The following is a 20,380-nucleotide window of genomic DNA, read 5'->3' on the forward strand; positions in this document are numbered from 1 at the left end:
TGTCCAGAATTACACAACTAATACAATAACAGATGAGATTCGTACCAAGGTTAAAATTCTGGGAAAAAGGAATATCTGCAATGTTGCCTTTTATAATCTTATCATTTTATAGCACTGTGCTCCCAAGACTCTGGGCTAGTAGCCGAGTGAGATTTGCCAGCTCACAGAAGTGCTCTTTGTTGAATTTGGTTGTTTTCCTTTACATTCTATTTTGTATTTGTTTTACTGTTTTACGTCATTTGTTGTGTTCTATGATTATTTACTTGTGAAATTACTTCAAATATATGAACATAAGAATGGCTGATTTAAAACACGGAATTTGGCAAGTGATTAGTGCATAATGTGCAATAATTACTTCTAGCAAAGCATTCTTTCTCATGAATTTTTATTAGAAAAAAGTGCCTAGTATGTAATTATTTAATGGATGAACACTTTTCTTTTGTAACTTATATCAGTAAACATATTTGTAACTTATGGATTAGGAAAATGGTTCTGATCAGCTGAAACCATAATGCATTTTGGAAATGTTATGTAAATACCTAGTCAAGGCTTTTATAGTCTCCAGAGTAAATCAGATCCATTTATTTCAAACAACTATAATTATGCTTACCAATAGTCTGGAAAACCTCCAAGGGAGATTTCTAGTTTTGCTACCAAAAAAACATTTATAATTTTCCTCATATTATTCACATATTTTTAAAAGGCCACAGAAATCATTAAACTATTAATCTATGTTTAAATGTTAATGAGACACATTGTCCATTCCTTCCATTTCTATAATTCACTTCCTATCAAAAGAAGAGTAAAAAGAAACTACAAACATAATTTGGCAACCCTGGAGGAAAGTAGATTAAATGCCTATTGGACTGCTGTTGTAGTAGGGTATCAGAGGAGAAAGTCAGGAAAGTAATTACTGTCAGAATTAGGAAAGTGACTTTCCTTGACTTTCAAGAGTGATATCCTGTTTTTTTATTATTAAGATTAAAAATTATTATTATTTACTTTTCTAAACTTGACAAACACAAACATGAACATTTCCATATACACAGAAAAAAAGAAAGAGGACTTATATGAAACTGTGAATCTCATTATTAATAGCTTTTTTTTAAAGTATTCACTGCATTCAGCATAATACTGTCAAAGCATGTCACTAATCTCTGTTGTCCTCTCAAATTCTGGCCTTTTTCCTATGTTTTATTTAAATTCATCACTTATGATTTTTTTCTCTTCCATTTAAATCACATTTTGACATCATTATCATCAGTCCTCCTATTATCCTCAATCCCCACTGCCTGTCCCATCTAAACAAAAACCTTCCCTTGTAACGAAATACCAAAACCAAGCAAATGAAATATATCAGAAAAATGTCTGTCTCATTTTGGATCTCTAACTCAATCTCCTCTACCAGGAGGTGAAAAGCATCCTTCATCATTATTCCTTTGAGTTATTGGTGAAAGAATTGTTGAAAATCCTGAAGTCTTTCAAAGTTTTATTTCTTTATAATGTTTTAGTCACTGTATAATTTGTTTCCCTGGTTCTGTTCAGCTCCCTGGTATATTAGTCCATACAAATCTTCACAGATTTCTCAGAATCCATTCTGTTTTATCATTTTATTGCTTAATAATATGCCATTGGGCCAGCTAGGTGGCACAGGAGATAGAGTGTCACTCACAAAGTCAGGAAGACTCATGTTCTTGAGCTCAAATCTGGCCTCATACACTATTTATGTGATCCTGGGCAAATCACATAACCCTGTTTGTCTCAGTTTCCTCAGCTATAAAATGAGCTGGAGAAGGAAATGACAAACCACTCCACTATCTCTGCTAAGAAAACCATCAATGGTGGCATAAAGAGTTGGACACAATTGAAATATGCCATTATTGTATACCATAATTTGTTCAGCCATCCTCCAATTGACAGACAACTTATTAGTTTCCAATCCTATGCTACAACAAAAAAAGTTATGATTATTTTTGTATCAATGTCATTTTTCCTTTCTTTGATTTCTTTCAGGCATATGCCAAGTAGAAGTCTTTGGGTCAAAGGGGCTTCACAGTTTAATGATTGTTAAGTATATTTCCCAATTATATTTTGAGAACAGATAGTCCAATTCACAGCTTGACAAATGCAATTAGACAATTATCTTCCTACAGTTTTTCCAACAATTATCAATTTGTTTTTCTTTTTTATGATCTTTGCCAAAGTGACTGGCAAAATTGGATGTAAAATGGAGCTGCAGAGTTGATTAATATTAGCATTACTTTTTATCATGAATGATCTGGAAGATTTGTTTCTCATGTGCACATTGATAACTAGGATTCTGTACTTTGAGAAATTTCTGTGACTATTTTTTCTATTAGGGAATGGCTATTAGATATACACACACATATACACATATGCATTATGTAATTTAAATATATATGTATATGTATACACACATATACACACATATCACTTCTATGACTTGGATATTAGACACTGATCAGAGAAGCTTGCTGAAAAGATTTTCCCCATATAATAATTTGCATTCTAATTTTAACAGCATTCAATTTGCATGCACAGAAGCTTTGACATTCTACATAATAAAAAAAATTATCCTTTCGTCTTTGATTTTCTCTTTCTCTCTCTCTCTCTCTCTCTCTCTCTCTCTCTCTCTCTCTCTCTCTCTCTCTTTCTCCAAGAAATCTACCTTAATGCAAAATTTCAAAATAATTTGTTCTTCTTTTCCAATTTGTTTATTATATGACATTATGATCACATTTTTTCAGAGAATGAATTTCATAGGATCCTTTTTGTTTATTTTTTTACAATATGTGTAACTAATATTGAAATTAATTGTACTCTGAAGGTCTGATGAAATATAATTGTAAATACATATGGTACTACTTTCCCCTTTGAAAATTCATTTATGAGCAGTTTATTTTTTTGTGAAATTGTATTATGTAAATTATGTATTTGCTCATTTTGTTATTCTAGATTTTATTTTTGTAAGTAGCAATTTAAGTTACCAGTTTTGTACATCATTAGGCAAAATAATTTATTTTACTTCCTTTTTATTTTTTGTGATTTTTTTCTTTTTTGATTTAATATTCTTTTAAAAAAATCAGATTAATTGATTATTCAATGTAGTTTTTGGAACCATTACCAGTTTTATTAATTAATTCAAATTTTTTTCTTATAATTTTGTTAATCCCTTGTTTTATTTTTAGGATTTATTTTTCTTCCTAGTTTTTTTTTCTTTTTATAAATTTGTTGGTTTTCAATTTTTTTTTTGGTTTTAGCTGTATATACAATTCATTGTTCTGCCATTTTATTTTTGTTGAAGTATTTAAGTATACAAAGTCTGAATTTTCTCTTTTATGAGGTGTTGACAGTATTTTATAGCAAAATTTGGGTTGATGTTATATAATACTATACATATATTTCACATATTTCTGAGTTCCTAAACTTTTTCTGTGTCATCTGCTGGTCTTTGCATGCTGTCTGTGGCTTCCACAAAACTCTCCAAAAATTACCATTTAATTTATTATGCTTACTCACAATATAGTGAAACTGTTGAGGAAAGTCTTGATGTGGAATGGATGACGGTACTTTGTTTACAATTTTAACATCAATATTCATCAGGGAAAATTGATCTGTAGTTTTCTTTCTCTGTGTTTTGCTCTTCCTGGTTTAAGTTTCAGGACCACATTTGTGTCATAAAGGAAATTTGGTAGGATTCCTTTGACTATTTTCCTAAATAGTTTATATAGTATTGGGATTAATTGTTCTTTAAATGTTTTATTGAATTCACTTATGAATTCATCTTATCCTGGAGATTTTTTCCCTCTTAGGGAGCTCATTGATGGCTTGTTTAATTTCTTCTTCTAAGATAGAGTTATTTAAGCATTCTATTTCTTTTTATGTTAATATGTACAATTTCTATATTTTTGTAAATATTCATCCATTTCATTTATATTGTTAGACTTATTGGTATATACTTGGGCAGAATAACTTCTAACAATTCCTTTTATCTCCTCTTCACTGGAATCAAATCATACTTTTCATTTTTTATATTTGTAATTGCATTTTCTTTTCTTTTTAAATCAAATTAACCAGTAGTTACCTATTTTATTGTTCCCTCCACCATAAAACCAGTTCCTAATTTTATTAGTTCAATTTTTAAAAAATTTTCAATTACATTAATCTAATTCGATTTTCAGAATTTCAAATTTGATGTTTAATTACAGATTTCAAATGTATTCTATTTCTAGCTTTATTTTTCAGTTTCATGTCCAATTCATTGATCTGTTCTTTCTGTATTTTACTGATATAACATTTTAGAGACATATATTTTCCCTTAAGTACTGCTTTGGCTGAATCCCATAAATTTTCTTATGTTATTTCATTGTTGTCATTCTCTTACATGAAATTATTGATTGTTTCTATTTGTTCTTTGTTCTAATCATTCTTTAGGATTAGATTAATTTCCAGTTATTTTAATCTATATTTCCATGGCATATTATTGAATATAATTTTATTGCATTATTGTCTGAAAAATATGCATTTAATAGTTTTGCTTTTCTGAGTGGGGTTGTGAGATGCCCTAATATATGGTCAATTTTTGTGAAGGTGTCATGTAACAAAAAGTTATACACTTTTCCCATTCAATATTTGCTGAAAACTATTATATCTAACTTTTCTAAAATTCTAATAATCTTCTTAACTTCTTCTTATTTTATGTTCAGATTTATCTACTTTCAAAAGGAGAAAGTTGAAGTCCTGCATTGGTATATTTTTATTATTTCCTCCTATAAATCATTTGATTGATGTGGCTTCATTGCCCATGGTACTTTTCAACAAAATGTGGGTTCCCTGCTTCTCTCTTTTAATTAGGTCTATTTTTGCTTTTATTTTATGTGATGTCATGATTATTACCCATTTTTTTTAGGCTTAGCAGAAGCAAAATAGATTCTGCTTTAGCCCCTTATTTTTATTCTGTGTGTTTCTTCTTCAAGTGTGTTTTTGGTTAAAGAAAAAATTGGTGAATTTTGCTTTTTAATCCATTCTGCTACCCATTTCCATTTTATGGGTGAGCTTATCCCATTCACATTCATGATTACTCTGTATTTCCCTCCATCCTATTTTCCCTTTTCATTCCTCTCTCCTTTTTGATCTTGTCACTCCTCAAAAGTCTATTTTGCTTCTGAGCTCTGGCTCTCTTAATTTCACACCTCATTTCTACCAGCCATTCACTCCTTATTTCCTTCCTTACTGCTTTCCTGTAGTCCAAGATAGATCTCTATGTCCATCTCTGTGTGTATGGCATCTCCTCTTTGAGCCAAGATAAATGTGAGCAAGTTGAATGTTTCCTGCTACCCATCAGCCCCATTTTGAGCACTTGGAAAGACAAGTGACAATTGCTAAGATCCAGCATAGCTCATTATCAAGAAGAGATAGTACCAAATTAACCTCATCACATTTATAGAGAAGACAACCAGACTGGCAAATAAAGGGAATACTCTAGATAAAAAATAACTAAACTTTAATGAATCTGTGAAGTAGAACTGCCAATCTATTCTTAGGAATATGGTCAAGTGACATAGGTAATAGTAGAATTATGGGGATTTTGACTAGTTTAATTACCATAATGAAAGAATAGTCATTAATGAGTCAATGTCAAGTTGGAATAAGGTCTTCAGCAGAGTGTCCTAGGCATCTGCCTTTGACCCTATGGTACATTGTTTTTTTAACAATGACTAGTATAAAGGCATTGATGATACGTTTTTAAAATATACGAAGTATGTAAAGTTTGGAGGAATTACTAAAAGATAACATGTGAGAGTCCAGAGCCACAAAAATACTTGATAGGTAAGAACAACAGGCTTAATGGAATCAGATAAAGCTAGTAGAGATAAATATAACGTTCTACACTTGAGTGACAACAATCAATGTCACAAATACAGTTTGGAGGGAAAATGACATGTTATGTGAAGATCTGCAGTTTTTAGTAGATATACTGCTCAGTATGATTTAACAAATACAGTGACATGGCAACTAAAAAAGCTAATGTTATCCCAGTCTGTCATAAGCAAAGAACAGTGACCAAAAAGAGATGGTAATGGTTTATCTAAACTCTGTCCTGTTTGAGCAACATATGATATTTTATTTTGTTTTACACCTCATATTTTGAAGAATACAGAGAACTTGGAGCATATCCAAAAACAAAAATGTCAGTCAGGATGATGAGAGTTAACTGGAAAACAATGTTAAAAAGGATCTCTTAAAAGAATGGAGTATGTTTAACCTGCAGAAAAGAAGACTTAAGAGGGAGTATGTTAGTTGCCTTCAAGCAGCTGAAAGATTGTCATATGAGAGAGTATGAGAGATGATCTCTCAGAAGTAAAGCCTCCTCAAAGGGTCAATACTTCTTAATAGTTCTTGTATTGTTGAAACACATTCCCTTCTGACCTTCTAAAAGCATGCTTTCAAAACCCTCCCTTGATCAGACCCTGTTTTTAAGCATGTAGCAGAAAGAATGGCCCTACCCCCAACCTAAACTGCTTGCCCTTGCAAAACTTCCCGCTTTTTCCTGTTTCCAAGCAAACTTGTGTAAATGCCTTTGTTTTCTGTTGCTAGGGAAGATTTCCAGGAATAGATTGTGCCCTTGAAGCCCATCCAATGGAATAATGGAAAGGGGGTTAGGGACGAGGAGCTTGCGTTAGGGTATAAATAGACCTTGCTTTCTGTAACTAATTCATACTCCTTGGCTGGCGCCATTAGTGCACCGAGCAGCAGTACCCTTTCTCATGAGAAAGCAATAAACTCCTTTCTGCTTTCAAGGTATCTAAGTCTTTGTTTTGATTTTGAGTAGTGGTCTCTGTCCCACACAAGAGGGATTGGATTTATTCTGCCTCCCTCCAGAAGGAAGAACTAGTAGCAATATGGAGAAAAATGGCAAGTCGTATATTTAGACTTTACTTGAAGAACGTCTTCCTAGCTAGAGTTATACAAAAGTCAAATGAATTGTGTCTGCTAATCATCTTAGAGTAACATTGGTAATTTATAATCATGCTGAGTGGATCACATCATTCAAAAGTCACGTGTGGTTACTGCCTACTAAGTAAATCCCCATAGCTCCCTATTACCAGTATAAGTAAATAAAAACTGTGTAGCATGTAAAGTTCTTCAAAATCTGGGACCCTCCAATAATGCCTAGTACAAAATAGGTGTGAAATAAATCCTAGTTGGCTATCATTCTATTCTTCCCTCATCTCCATGAACTCTACATTCTCCTAAACTGGCCTATTTGTTAGTCCTCACTTAACAAAGCTTTATTTTCCATCCTGTATGTTTGCAATGATAATTCCCTATGCCTGGAAGGCTATCCCTCCTCATTTCTGCCTTTTAAAAAACCAGGATTTCTTCAATACTCAACCCAAGTACTACTTTGTGCAGGAGGCCCATTCCATCTACCCTTCCTCCTCAGAGTTACCAACACCTCCTAGTGTCTTCCCCTCTGGTGTTGTTTTTGTCCAATTGTTTCAATTGTCTCTGACTTTGTAACCTCATTTGGAGTTTCCAAGGCAAAGATACTGAAGTAGTTTGCCATTTCTTTCTCCAGATCATTTTACAGATGAGAAAACTGAAGCAAACAGGATTAAGTGACTTGCCCAGCATCACACAACTAGTAAATGTCTGGTCAAATTTGATCTCAGCTCTTTTTGATGCCAGATCCAGCACCCTACTTTTCATCCAATCTATATGGATCTTGTACTATTTACTTATGTACGTGGCACATATTACTTCTACATTAAAATATAAGCTCTTTGAAGGCAGAGATTTTTTTTCATTTTCTTAATACAGTAGCTGGCACGTAATGGTAAGCACTTTAATAAATGCTTGATGTTTCATTAATTGGTGAGGAAGAACTATATTGGATTCAGGTATTGAGATCCATTTAAAATTACTAATTGATACAAGCCTGCTAGCATGATACCTTATGGCAGTCAATCCTATGAATATATGGATGCCAGAAAGTTAGGCCTTGCTAAGAACTACCAATTCACAGAAACACTGTATCTGTAGTCAAAGGACCTGTGTTCAAATTTTGACTTTGCCCCTAACTGCCTGTGTGATTTGGAAAAAGACACTTAATCACTTTGGGCATCAGTTTCGTCCTATGTAAAAATAAGGTGGACTAAATGACTTCTGAGGTGCCTTTCTGCTCTAAATCTATGATCATATGTGTGCTGGCATATTAAAGAAAATATTTAAATGCTAAGAATTTCAATAGGGCTAAATTCCAGTCTCAGTCTTTGTAGTACACAATTAACCTTTTCTCTTCCTTTTTCATTTCTTAACTGCAACCAATCCAATAAACAGTAAGCACATACTATGTGCCTGCATTGTGATACAATTGATAAAAAGACAGTCCTTAACCTCTAGGAGTTTACAGTGTAAAGGAGGAAGACAAGACAAAAAAAAATAATAGAAGAGGCAGTAAAAGGGGAGGGGAGAGGCATCTTATTCCTTGGAGCTGAAACCAGGCAGGGCAGCAGATGCAAAGGAGAATGATCTGAGACTCCAGTTTCTGCCCTCTATAAAGGAAGGCATTAGAAGCAGTCTAGTATTCCGTCCTCCAGCCCTCCAATCAGAGGGGAGAGGAGGCTGAGGATGGTGACATCAGTCAAGGTTGGAGTTAAGGGCATGGTGTTTTTAAGGCATGAGCTTGTCCCCACCCCTCCCTGTTGCAAGAGTTGAAACCCAGCACAGCAGCAGACTCAAAGTGTAGTTAGAAGCTAACTAGCTACAACTTAATAACCACTTAACCAATAACAACAATAGATAACTACCACTGAATTACTTCATCCCTCCCCCTATCGTTCAGAGCAACTAACCGTTTGGGGAAGAAAAGATATTGCAAATTCCTAGCATATTTTTGGTATTAATCATCCCAAGTAACCTTACCTTTTAGTAACTCCTTCCACATCAGAGACTTCAGATTTAAACAAAATTGCATTTAGTAAGAAAACATGAAGTGAGGGACTCTGATTTGTGCCTGTGTATAAGTGTTAATGGCACATGTCTGTTTAGTAGAGATAATAAAGCTCTTTACATTAGCAGGGAAATTAGTCTTTAGCTGGCAGGCAGGCGGTATCAACAGCAGATTTTCCCCCAACAAATGGATCCATTTCTTCTAAAACTTTTGCAATCCTGTTAGTCTATGGATTGTTAAGCAAATCTCCCTCTGTTACAGACATTATGCAAAAAAAGTTCCACACTAAATGAAATTACTCCGTGACTGCAAGAGGTGTCATCAACAAAAAAAGATGTGAAAAATCTAAGCCTATCTGCACAGCATAACACAACTGCAATTGGGTAACTTTTTTTGCATTTAAAATGATAATTCTTTGTTAACTTTTCATGAAGTCACCCATTTAATTATAGCACGGTATTATCTTTTCAATACTTTAGCATAATAGTTCACAAGCAAAAGTCTCTACCAGCAGGATTCATTTTCTTTTATGCATCTGGAGTTACAGTTTTTCCTATCCTTTTAAGTCTGGAGTTGGAGTGGAAATGTTTGGTTGTGCAGTAAAAAACAAAAAAAACCCCTATGCAAATGGTATTCCTTGGTCTCAGTGAAGCTTCATAGTTGTTGACCAAGTAGAATTCAGGCCTGCGGCATCCTTCGTCTCTGAGGGGCAACCCAATTAGAATAAGAGGTTCTGTGCTTTGCCAGAAGGTGGGGGGAGGCTAGAAAGTCCGAAGGAGTTTGGAGCTCTCTCGGATCCGCAGGCAGAGGTAGGAGCTGTTGCATTGCCTGTGGGCAGGCTAAAGGCTTCCAGGTTTTTCCATATACAAATAGGAGTATTCTCAAACCAGAACTGGCATGTTTGACCCTGAATGACAATAGCGTCCTTCCTTTCTATTCCCTTCTTCCTTCAGCTGAAGTTAGGGAGGCAAGGACAAGAAAAACTGAGTCATAAAAATTATGATGAAAATTAGCTGGAAATTTCTTTCTATGAAATTCCAGTATTGTTTTCCTTTTTTTTTTTAAAAAAAAAAGCAAAATTTTGATATTTCAGTAATGTAGGGGACTCTGTGATAAAGAAACTTCCTATATCAATAAAAATAGTTAACATTTATTGAGAATTTTAAGGTATTCATAATAATTTATATTATCTCATTTGATCCTCATAACAACCCTGTAAGGTGCTACTATCCCTATTTTAGACAAGAGGAAACTGACCTCAGAGTCAATGAGGTCCTACCCAACTGAGTGAGTCAAGAATTGGCTACAGGCCTTCCAGACTCCAAGTCTCATGTCAGAAGGCATCTGCTCTTCCACTTGTAGTCTTAGAAAATCTGTTGAGGTGCTAGAATTTAAGTGACATGCCCTAGGTCACATAGTCAATAAGATGCCAGAGGTAAGATGTGAACCCAGATCTTTGTGGCTTCTAGGTTAGCTTTGCATCCATTTATACCATGCTTTCTTCTCCTCATGAAAATACTCAGATTAATTCTCAGAGTGAAATAAAAACAACATTCTATATGTTCTCCTACCAATATGGGGTTGTTGATTATAATTTCCTTTCAGATATTTCTACTATTTCAGCATCTTCTCTTCAAAGGCAGTTTGATTGTATAGGGTTCCAAATCCAGCAGCTCTCATCTGTTTGAAATTCCAGGGCCCCATAAGCAGAGCAAGAAGCTGTTGTGGGTAAATTCTCAAGGGCATCCTCACCTAGCTACTGCAACAACAAGTCACAGGGAGGATAGGAGAAATGATCTTTTCATTGTAGCACAGAGACTGGTCTCACAGAAGGATGTACACAGACCCATACAAATCCAGTACAAAGGATCTTTTGCTACTTCCTACAATCCTGGATAGAAACCAAGATGTAGTTTAGTAATATGAGACAGAGCCATCCTCACTTCATATGCAGAAGCCTAATGAATAGAGCAGAGCTTAGAAGCAAAAAGAATAAGAAAAAGAAAAAAAAAAGGAAAGAGCAGACCTCAGACCTTTTATTGCTTTTTCATAATCATGTGCTAAGGATTGAGGATATAGAGATGCAGTGAAAATAAGTTTTGGTACCTTAACAATGTAGTAGATATAAGTTTGTCAGCTTGATATAACTACTTTAATTTTGAGATTAAGCTGTTTTTAAGGACATTCTTTTTCAATAATGAGATAAGCACTAGTGTGATTTGACATATTAAGCAGCAGGTATGTATCTGAACAACTGGTAAACTTTGGTGGGTTCTCTGATATGCCAGACCATCGATGGAAAAAATAGTACAAATAATTTTATCGTTAATATTGAAGTAAACTATCAAAGTATATGGTAAACAACTCACAAACATCCATAGCTAAAAGTATACAAAAAAAATCTACCCGAGGCCCTAGCCATGAGCCTGTTTCTAAGGTAGAATTAGCACTTACATTTGGGGACCTGGAGAAAAAGAATTCCACCAACTCCTTTATTTGCTTCTTCAAGGAGAACATGTAGGTTCACTTTCTATGTGGCTGTAGCCTCTCTGTATCTTCCTTTGTGACCTTATCAGTTCCTATGGATTCAATTATCATATCAACTTACATAACCCCAGATCTATAGTTTTAGGCATTGAGGCTTACTCACACACCCTGTGTAGGTTCCTTGTTGGAAAGAAATGAGTCACTTATCATTGGTCAGTCATTAAACAGTTGCCAAACATTTATTTAGGCCCAATGTAATAGGTGTGTGAAAGTTGGCTTCTCCAGATAAGGCCCTGCACTTGAGTGATCTTCTAGCATCAAATATAAACTTTTCTATTTGACAATTAAAGTCCTTTATAGCGTGGTCATTTCCTTCCTTTCCAGGTTTCTTATACATCATTTCCTTCCATGCCCTCTTTGGTCTAGCCATATTGGCTTCCTTATTATTCCACACATAAGTGCTCTATCTCCCACCTCCATGCCATTTCCATGGCTGTTCCTCATGCTTAAAATATACTGCCTTCATTGCTTCATTTCTTAGAATCCCTGGTTTCTTGATTCATTCAAGTCAGACCATATATTACCTTTTATACAAAACCTTTCCTGATTCCCTAGTTGTTAGTACCTTCTCTCTGAAAACTATATTATATTCATTTTACAAGTATCCTGAATATGTATGTATATGTATATATATATATATATTACATATATATGTATATATATATATAATATATATGTATATGTATATATTTGCATGTCTATATGTATGTATGTGTGTGTGTGCTCTCTCCTACATCAGAATGTACTCCTGGAAGAAAATAATTGCTTCCTTTTTGTCTTTGAATACTCAGAGTATCATACATAGTAAGTATATAATGACTGCTTTTTAACTGCATGATATTCTAGTTTCATTTGCATCTATTTCAAGAAAGTCAATATTGATTGGCTTATCAGTCATTAAGCAAAGCTCTCACATATTCTGCTATCAATAAATTAAATCAGTGTTTATAAAGGATCTAAAACTGTCTAATATTTAGAATTAATACCCTCTCCCTCTTAATACCTTTATTCCAACTCTTACTTCAGATAGAGGCTTCACAAAGCTAAGATCCATTTTCAGCATGGCCAAAGCCTTCATCACCTAGTTCCCCCACCTTCTGAGTATGAACAATGAACCTCTCTGTATTTAGGTAAGCTAGTCACTGAACAGTAGAGAGACCACAACCTGAACTATATTGAAAGCATTTCTAGCTTGAGAGAGCCTACCAGAGCTCTTGCTCTGCTGCTTGGGTTAGCTTAGAGAACTCAGGTTAGCTTCTTTGGTACCATAAGGCACCAGAGTCCTATGTTCATTGTCACTGATAGGGTGCTAATGATGGACCCCTAAAAGGTCCTGGACTTTCCCACATGGCCCAGGTCCCTGGTGTTCACCTGAGGCACCCAGCCCTTCCCAGGTAATAATCCTTTTAACTGACATTTCATTGTAGCCCTCATTGTCCATACCTGGCCTCACCCTAGGTTATTTTGTCACTCCTTAATTGCATCTACACCCCTTCTCTGTTGCCTCCCAGTAATCCCTATCTATTGGCTACTCCTTGATCATACCCAGAACTTTCCACAGTCTTTCTGTATATAAGAGTCCATCTTGCTCCCATTAATTTGCTCAGGTTCCTTAAGAGTGGCCAGGTTGTATTGGCATCACAAAGGCTCAAATGATTTCTTAAGAGTCTGGCCTCCTGTCAATACAAGTGCCACAAATTTGCAGATTCTTAAAAATACCACCTGCTTCTGTTGGCTAAACAATAAACCTTATCTCTGACTGAAAGAAGTCTTGAGTCAAATTCTTTCAAGGAAGAACCCACTTCTTCTGCCCTTGAATTTTGGGGTTCCCAGCAACCCTAGACAGCAACATCACCATCCACCCTTTATCACCTTCTGATTTGGCACTTCTTCCCTTCTGGCACCATGATACCTGGAAGCCATCATCTTCATTTTTTTTCTCTGACTGCTGAAGATCTCTTCTTATTATATCATATCTATGGCCTGTTTTTTCCTCCAGATCCTAATAACCTTTTTTTCTTTCTTTTTCCTCTTTTCCCATCAAAGCTTGCTTATTTTGTGTCTGTTTCTCTCATGTCTTTGACAGGCAGCTGTATGTTGTCCTGTACTGCAGTCCAGCCTTTCTCTTTATTCCACCCATGAAACTCCTCTCATTTTTATGCCTATGAACAATCTGTCCCCCATTCCTCAGACATACACTCTCCTTATCTCAACTCATAGAATCCTTTTTTTTTTGAAGATTCTGCTGAAATATCAATTAATTAATAACTAAATCCTTCTAAATGACCTTTCCCCGGTTCCCTCACCTGTTTACCTCTTCCTCAAACCACCTTACATTGAATACATTATATTTATTTTATATATACTTAAGTGTCCTTATTGCCTCCTCCATTAGAATGTAAACTCCATGTGCTTAGGGATTGTTTCATGAATTGTTTGTATCCCCAGACTTTAGCTCAGTGCTTGGAACAGAGGAGATGATTAATAAATGCTCACTATTTAATAATAGTATAGTATACTAATTGCCAATAAAATATTAATGGTTTATATTTATATAATATATAAATATATTATATGTTACATATAATCAATATATATTAATGGTTTATATTTATGTAACATATATGTAAATACATACACATATGAATATGTATATATAAATATACATTTATGTATGTATTCATATAAGGAAAGAGCCTTTGTTTCATTAGCCTAAAAGAAGGTATAATGATGTGATTTCCATTTTTATAGAAGCTGTGTGGAAAATGCATCCTTGGGGGCAGGAAACCTGGCAGGTACCTCTCAGATCATACTCCCTAAGAACCACCTGCTCTATTCGTGATTAAGGCTGGTCCTATAGGCTGATAGTAGGGTGTAGGGAAAGATCTTTTATTTTAGCTCTTTTGAAGGTACAGACAATTTTACAAACAACCTTCCTTTATTTGATACTATTCACTAAATTTGAAGGTCTACTGTGATTATATTTCACTCTTTTCTATCTCTGTGCAATGTCACAGTAACCTAACACAGTAGTTTGTACTTCATGAAAGGAAAAAAAATGATACAATTTCTGGAAAGCCAATACATTCTCAGGCCCTGCACATTCAGTGATCTCCTTACTAAACAGGGAACATGCCCACTGTACAGGGGGAAACGATAATCACAAATCCACATTTTCACTTGTTTGTTACCCTGACAAAATTACTTTTGGGGACATAAATTTTTGCTTTGTTTATTTATTTATTTTTCCTCCCTGAAAGAAAGGTTCCCTCTGAGAGAGGAGAAAGCTATAAATCTCTTGTTTACTCATGGAAAACATTTTTGTTCACCAGCTAAGATTCTTTTTAGTCTCACCCTCCAGGGATTGGGTCTTGCAATTTCATTCAAATTTGGCATCTGCGAAGAAATTTGCATGAGAAATAACTAAATTACAGGCCTATCAGCATTTTTAGCCCACTTTAGAAAAACACACTTGGTATTCCTTTGTGGAAGTATGTTTCAAAAATTCAGTTCGTGGAGGTATCTCCCCCTCCCCCTCCAAGGAACATATTTAAATACTCTAATTCTGTAGAGCAATGAAACCCCATCACAAGTCTTGTTGCAGGGGGATAGGAGGAACGTCCATATTATAGGCTACTCAGGTGATGGCTGGCTATTACAAAATCTAGTTATTCCTTTTCAAGTCAAGATTCAAATGGCAGGATGCCCGAGTCAGTTTTGCCAGAAAGAACACTGGACTGGAAAAAAGGATACCTAGGTTCAAGTTCAAGCTTTCTCACCAGTGACCTTTCTGACCTTGGAGAGGTTGAAAACTCTCTGGGATTCAATTTCTCCATCTATTAAATGAGGGATTCAGCCTAAATGCTTTTTAAGGAGTCTTTCCACTTCTATAATTCAATTATCCTATGATTTAATTCATATACCAAAAACTATGTTATAAACGTTCTGTTATCTATGACAAGGGCAGTGATCATAAATGAAGAGCTGGAAAGAACTTCAGGGGTCCTACTTGAAACTACAGCCCTTGGAAATGAAATAACTTGTCCAAGGTTACAAAAGAGTCAGTAGGAACAGCATAATGTAGTGGAAAGAAAGCTAGACAAAGGGAAGAAAAAGGAATGCAACGAGCATTTATTTTAAGGACTCACTTTGCTAAGCTCTTTACAAATATCACATCTGAACCTCACAACAACTCTGGGATGTGGATATTATTATCATCTCCATTTTATAGATGAGGAAACTGAGGCAGAGAGCAGTAGGTTAAGTGGCCTGTTCAATGTCACTCATTACTAAGAGTCTGAGGCTAGCTTTGAAATCAGGTCTTACTGAGGCTAGGCCTTAGCTACCGAGAAGACAGAAGAAAGGGCACTGGATCTGGAGTCAAAGGATCTCGGTTCAAATTTTGGCATTGCTCTCAACTACCTGTATAACCTCGGGCAAATCATTTTACCTATAAGTTTTTCTTGGTTGTGAAATGAGTAGCCTGGAGCAGATGTTGTCTATTACTTGCATAACCATTGGGATACTAGCCAGCAAAAATCAAACCGCCGTAATAATAGGTCTGAATGTTATTTTGGCAATAGTCAAAGGAGAACCAAAGTTTCAATGTGACAATTTTTTTTTAATTGCAGAAATTGCTTATGAGCAAAACTCCATCTTCTAATCAAGCTGTGGCCTCTGATGATAGAAGGCACAAATCACCAAAAGATGAAATGCAAATCAAGGAGATGAAAAACATTCACTACATCCCCAACAGCATACATGATTTCCTCTTTGGTGGACATGAACTTCTCACCAGCAAGTGGGCTTTGTGGAAGCTGCTTCTCCCCATTTTACTAGTGGGCAAAGAAATAACAAATAATGTCATGCTGACCATAAAGAAATCATAGCTTCCTTCAATTTTTGGCTTCTTCAGAATTTCAGAAGCTAAAGATGAAAGATCCATCTGAGTTCACCGGGGGGGAGTATTTCCATTGCTCCTGCATCCCATTGAGACACCCAGGAAGTCTTAGAGAACAAGAGATAATATGATAAGACAAACATTAGTGAAACTCCTACTGTCAGCAGTATATGATGCCAATCTCCTCCAACGATCTAATTCATGTCAGCTTAGGTGGTCATTCCTCTATTTCAATTGATCAAAAAGGATCTGCCAAATGTGTACTGTGTATCAGGCACTCTTCCAGGCATTGATGTACAAAGACAAAAAATGAAATATTTCCTGCCCACAAGGTACTTGCCTCCTTTAAGCCTGGCCATGTGCTTAAGAAAACAATGGTGACTATTCAGTTGAATTTCCTATTCACAAATTACTGAAATTTAATGCAGGTAAATGTAGCATCTATGGGTGATCTGTAAGTGAACATCTTCTACAAAGGAACCCAATTTATATTCACATGCAATTCTTTAACTTTTAAACTTGAAACAAAGAATAAAATTCACTCCTACTGACCATAGCATGCTTAAGTATATATATGTAACTTTGAAATCAAGTTATAAGTTTGCACTGGAGATAAGAAGAGACTGAATTTCCATTTTTTTTTTTGCCCTGATAGGATTTCTGAGGGTTTGTAGATGGAATAGACCTCCTATCCAGTGAAGTGTAGTGAAGGAAGCATTAACTTTGGACTCAGAGATTACTCCCTGATTCTACTTCTTAATACTTGTGTATTTAGCGGCAAGTTACTTGGGCCTTCTGGACTTCAGATTCCCAATCTATAAAAAGGTGATTGGGACTACAATTTGGCTGAATTCAAGATATATTTATTAAGCATGTCTCTGTGTTATAGTATTCTAGAGGCCAAGTTTACAAAGACAAAAAAGAAACAGTCCTTGCCCTTTAAAGAGTTTATATTTTACTTGGGAAGCTGGAATTGAGACACCATGTAGAGAGATGATTGTGAAACATATACAAAACAAATCATCATGGCCAGAAGGAGGAGTAGAAAAACCTAACAGTTGGGAGAGGGCGTGGATCAGGAAACTCATAATGTATGAAATGATACATGACCTGAGTCTTGAAGGAATCTATGGATTCTAAGACGGAAAAGTGAGGAGGGAATGCAATCCTGATATCGGCTCTCATTCAGCTCTCCATCTAAGGGCCAAGAGTCCAGATCTTTTATTTTACCAACATATAAAGGTAAACCTCAGAACCACTTTCAGGCTTTTGTTGGCCACTTTTGAATATGAGCAGCCAAAACTATGCTAGATAGGTTAAAAAAAAAAGACTGATTTCCCCTTGTCCCACAATCATACCTTTATCTCTGTACTTTTTCCTCAGTCCTTTCATGTGCATGGGAGAACAGAAGAAGCTGGAAGTCAGAACACTGGAGAACCCCAAGCCACACTGATATCTTGTAGTTGTTGGAGAAATGAGCCTTCACATAACTTATACTATTGAGCCTTAAAAGATTAAAAATGGCAAGTATATGGAGTGCTGATTATGGGGTTACTCGAAGAAGCCCCCAGCGCAGCAAACAGGAAGCGAACCCTAAGAAAGGATAGACTTGAATCTGGAAACCTACTTACTAATCCAGGAATTTCTGTTCTTAAACTAAAGAGCATAGTGCCTGAGCCTGAGAGGCATCAAAGACAAGATTATAATGAGAACAATGCAATTCACTTCATGAGGAAAATCAATCTGTGCTGTTATTATTGTTGTATTTCTTTTTATTCGTTGCATAGGCAAAGCTTTTGCTGCTCCAAGGCAAGATTTTCTGCCTGTTCTTTATTTACGTGCGCACACACACATACAAACACACACACATACACACGCACATACACACACACAATTTGTTTCAATTGTTTCATTTGTGGATGGATGGATGGATGGAGAGGGTAGCTAGGTGGCACAGTGGATAGAGTGTTGGGCCTGGAGTTAGGAATACTATCTTCCTTAGATAAAATCTGGCCTCTGATACTTACTAGCCCTATGACCCTGGGCAAGTCACTTAACCTTGTTTGCCTCAGTTTCCTCATCAGTGAAATGAGCTGGAAAAGGAAATGGCAAACTACTGAGCATCTTTGCCAAGAAAACCCCAAATGGGGTCACAGAGAGTCAGACATGACTGAAATGACTGAAAAACAACAAGAAATGTATACGTATATCCTTTGAGCTTTAAGTTGAAGGATCATGTCACAACCCACATGTACTTTGAACACAACAGTGAAGTATTTCAGCTGAACCAGAATTGGAAGCAGTGGAGGACAAACCAGTAAGTACCTATGCAGTGTACTGGTCCAGGGTCTGAGAGAGACTATATATCTGGCTAAGCAGCATCCTGCAGAAATTCCCAGTACAGCTAATGTGGGCGGAGACTATAGGATCAGCGGTGAGCATACCCAGAAGTAGCAGCATGATGAATCAGTCTAGAAGATATTAAGGACTCTATAGCATCAATGACACAAGTTACCCTTTCATGTGTATGCCCTGGCCACATGTGTTTCCAGTATATGTGCCTCTCCATGCATGTGCTCTAGTCACCTCTTCCCCCTACATAGCCACAAACTAACAACATATGCTGCTTGTGCATGTGCCTTTCCTCACATTTGTCCACTCCTTCTACCAATGATGGGGATTTTTGTTTGTTTTGTTTGTGCTGGATTTTTTTTCATAGAGCAAATGAGATAATAGCTATAATGCACTTCCCTGCCCACAAAGCAATTAGACCTCAATAATCAGTATTCAGTTGACACTAGCTCTAGAAATGTGTAACAATTTAGTGTTCTGACCCAAGTGAAAACTGAATTCCTTAACTCATTAACAAAATGGAGAAACACATACTATAGGCTTCAGTGACTAAAATAAAAGAGATTCATGTAAAACTACTACACATAGCCTACCATCTGTGGCACGAAATTTAGGATGTGATAATCAAATAACTCAAACAGACTGATTTGAATAATAAAATTGTAGGGAGTATATAGTGTGAGAAAATTCTTATTTTCCCCCATATAGGCTGCATAGAAATCCTTTGAACTCATAAAAATGAGATCAATACCAAAAGCATTTCCTTTTTATCTTCTCCAATCCTAAATTAAAATACAAAGAAACCAACAAGGGCTGCCTTGTTTTTGCTTTCACTTTGAGCTCAAGATCTGACACATATTATGATAAACTTTTCTTTTTTCAACGGGTAAAGATGCTTCATTTCAATGTGGGTACTAGGCCTTGAATGGAAAAATAAGTCCATAATCTATAATAATAATGATAACTGGTCCTTATATAGTGCTTTAAAGTATGCAAAAATTGTAAAGGCATCATCCCATTTGAACCTCCCAACAACAGAAATAGTTATTACCATGTTACAGATGAAAAATTCAGGCTCAAAGAGATCAAAAGATGTAAACAAAGTCACATAGCTACTATCTGAAAGAGAATCTGAATCCAATTGTTCCTGGGACCAATTCCAGCATTCTGTATGCTATACTGCAGTGTTTCTCCTAAGCACTTAAGACAATCATGATCCATTTCATAACAAAGGGATTTGTGCCACTTTAATACAAAATGGAGATTGGTGGCTTCGTTTCCTACCTTAGAAATAAAATCTCTTTAAATAACTAATATACCACTTTTTTCTCTTTTCTTTTTTTTTCCTTTCTTTCTTTTTTAAAGTGTAGTTTTACTAGTTTTTACTATAATATACACCAGGCAACTGACCTCACTAAGAGATCACAGTCAGGAGTCTAAATCCATTTAATGAGATTTAATTTCTGGGCATGGATTGATCTAATTTCCAGTTCCCACCAAGATGCTGAATTTTTCCTCTAAGTCTGAGTTCATGCAGAGCCCTTTCAAATAAACCTCAACATATTTGATATTCATGTAGCATCCCACTTCACAGCACTTCAGAG

This window comes from Phascolarctos cinereus, unplaced genomic scaffold, assembly GCF_003287225.1.
Source record: "Phascolarctos cinereus isolate Bilbo 61053 unplaced genomic scaffold, phaCin_HiC Scaffold_1;HRSCAF=81, whole genome shotgun sequence".
Classification (NCBI taxonomy): domain Eukaryota; kingdom Metazoa; phylum Chordata; class Mammalia; order Diprotodontia; family Phascolarctidae; genus Phascolarctos; species Phascolarctos cinereus.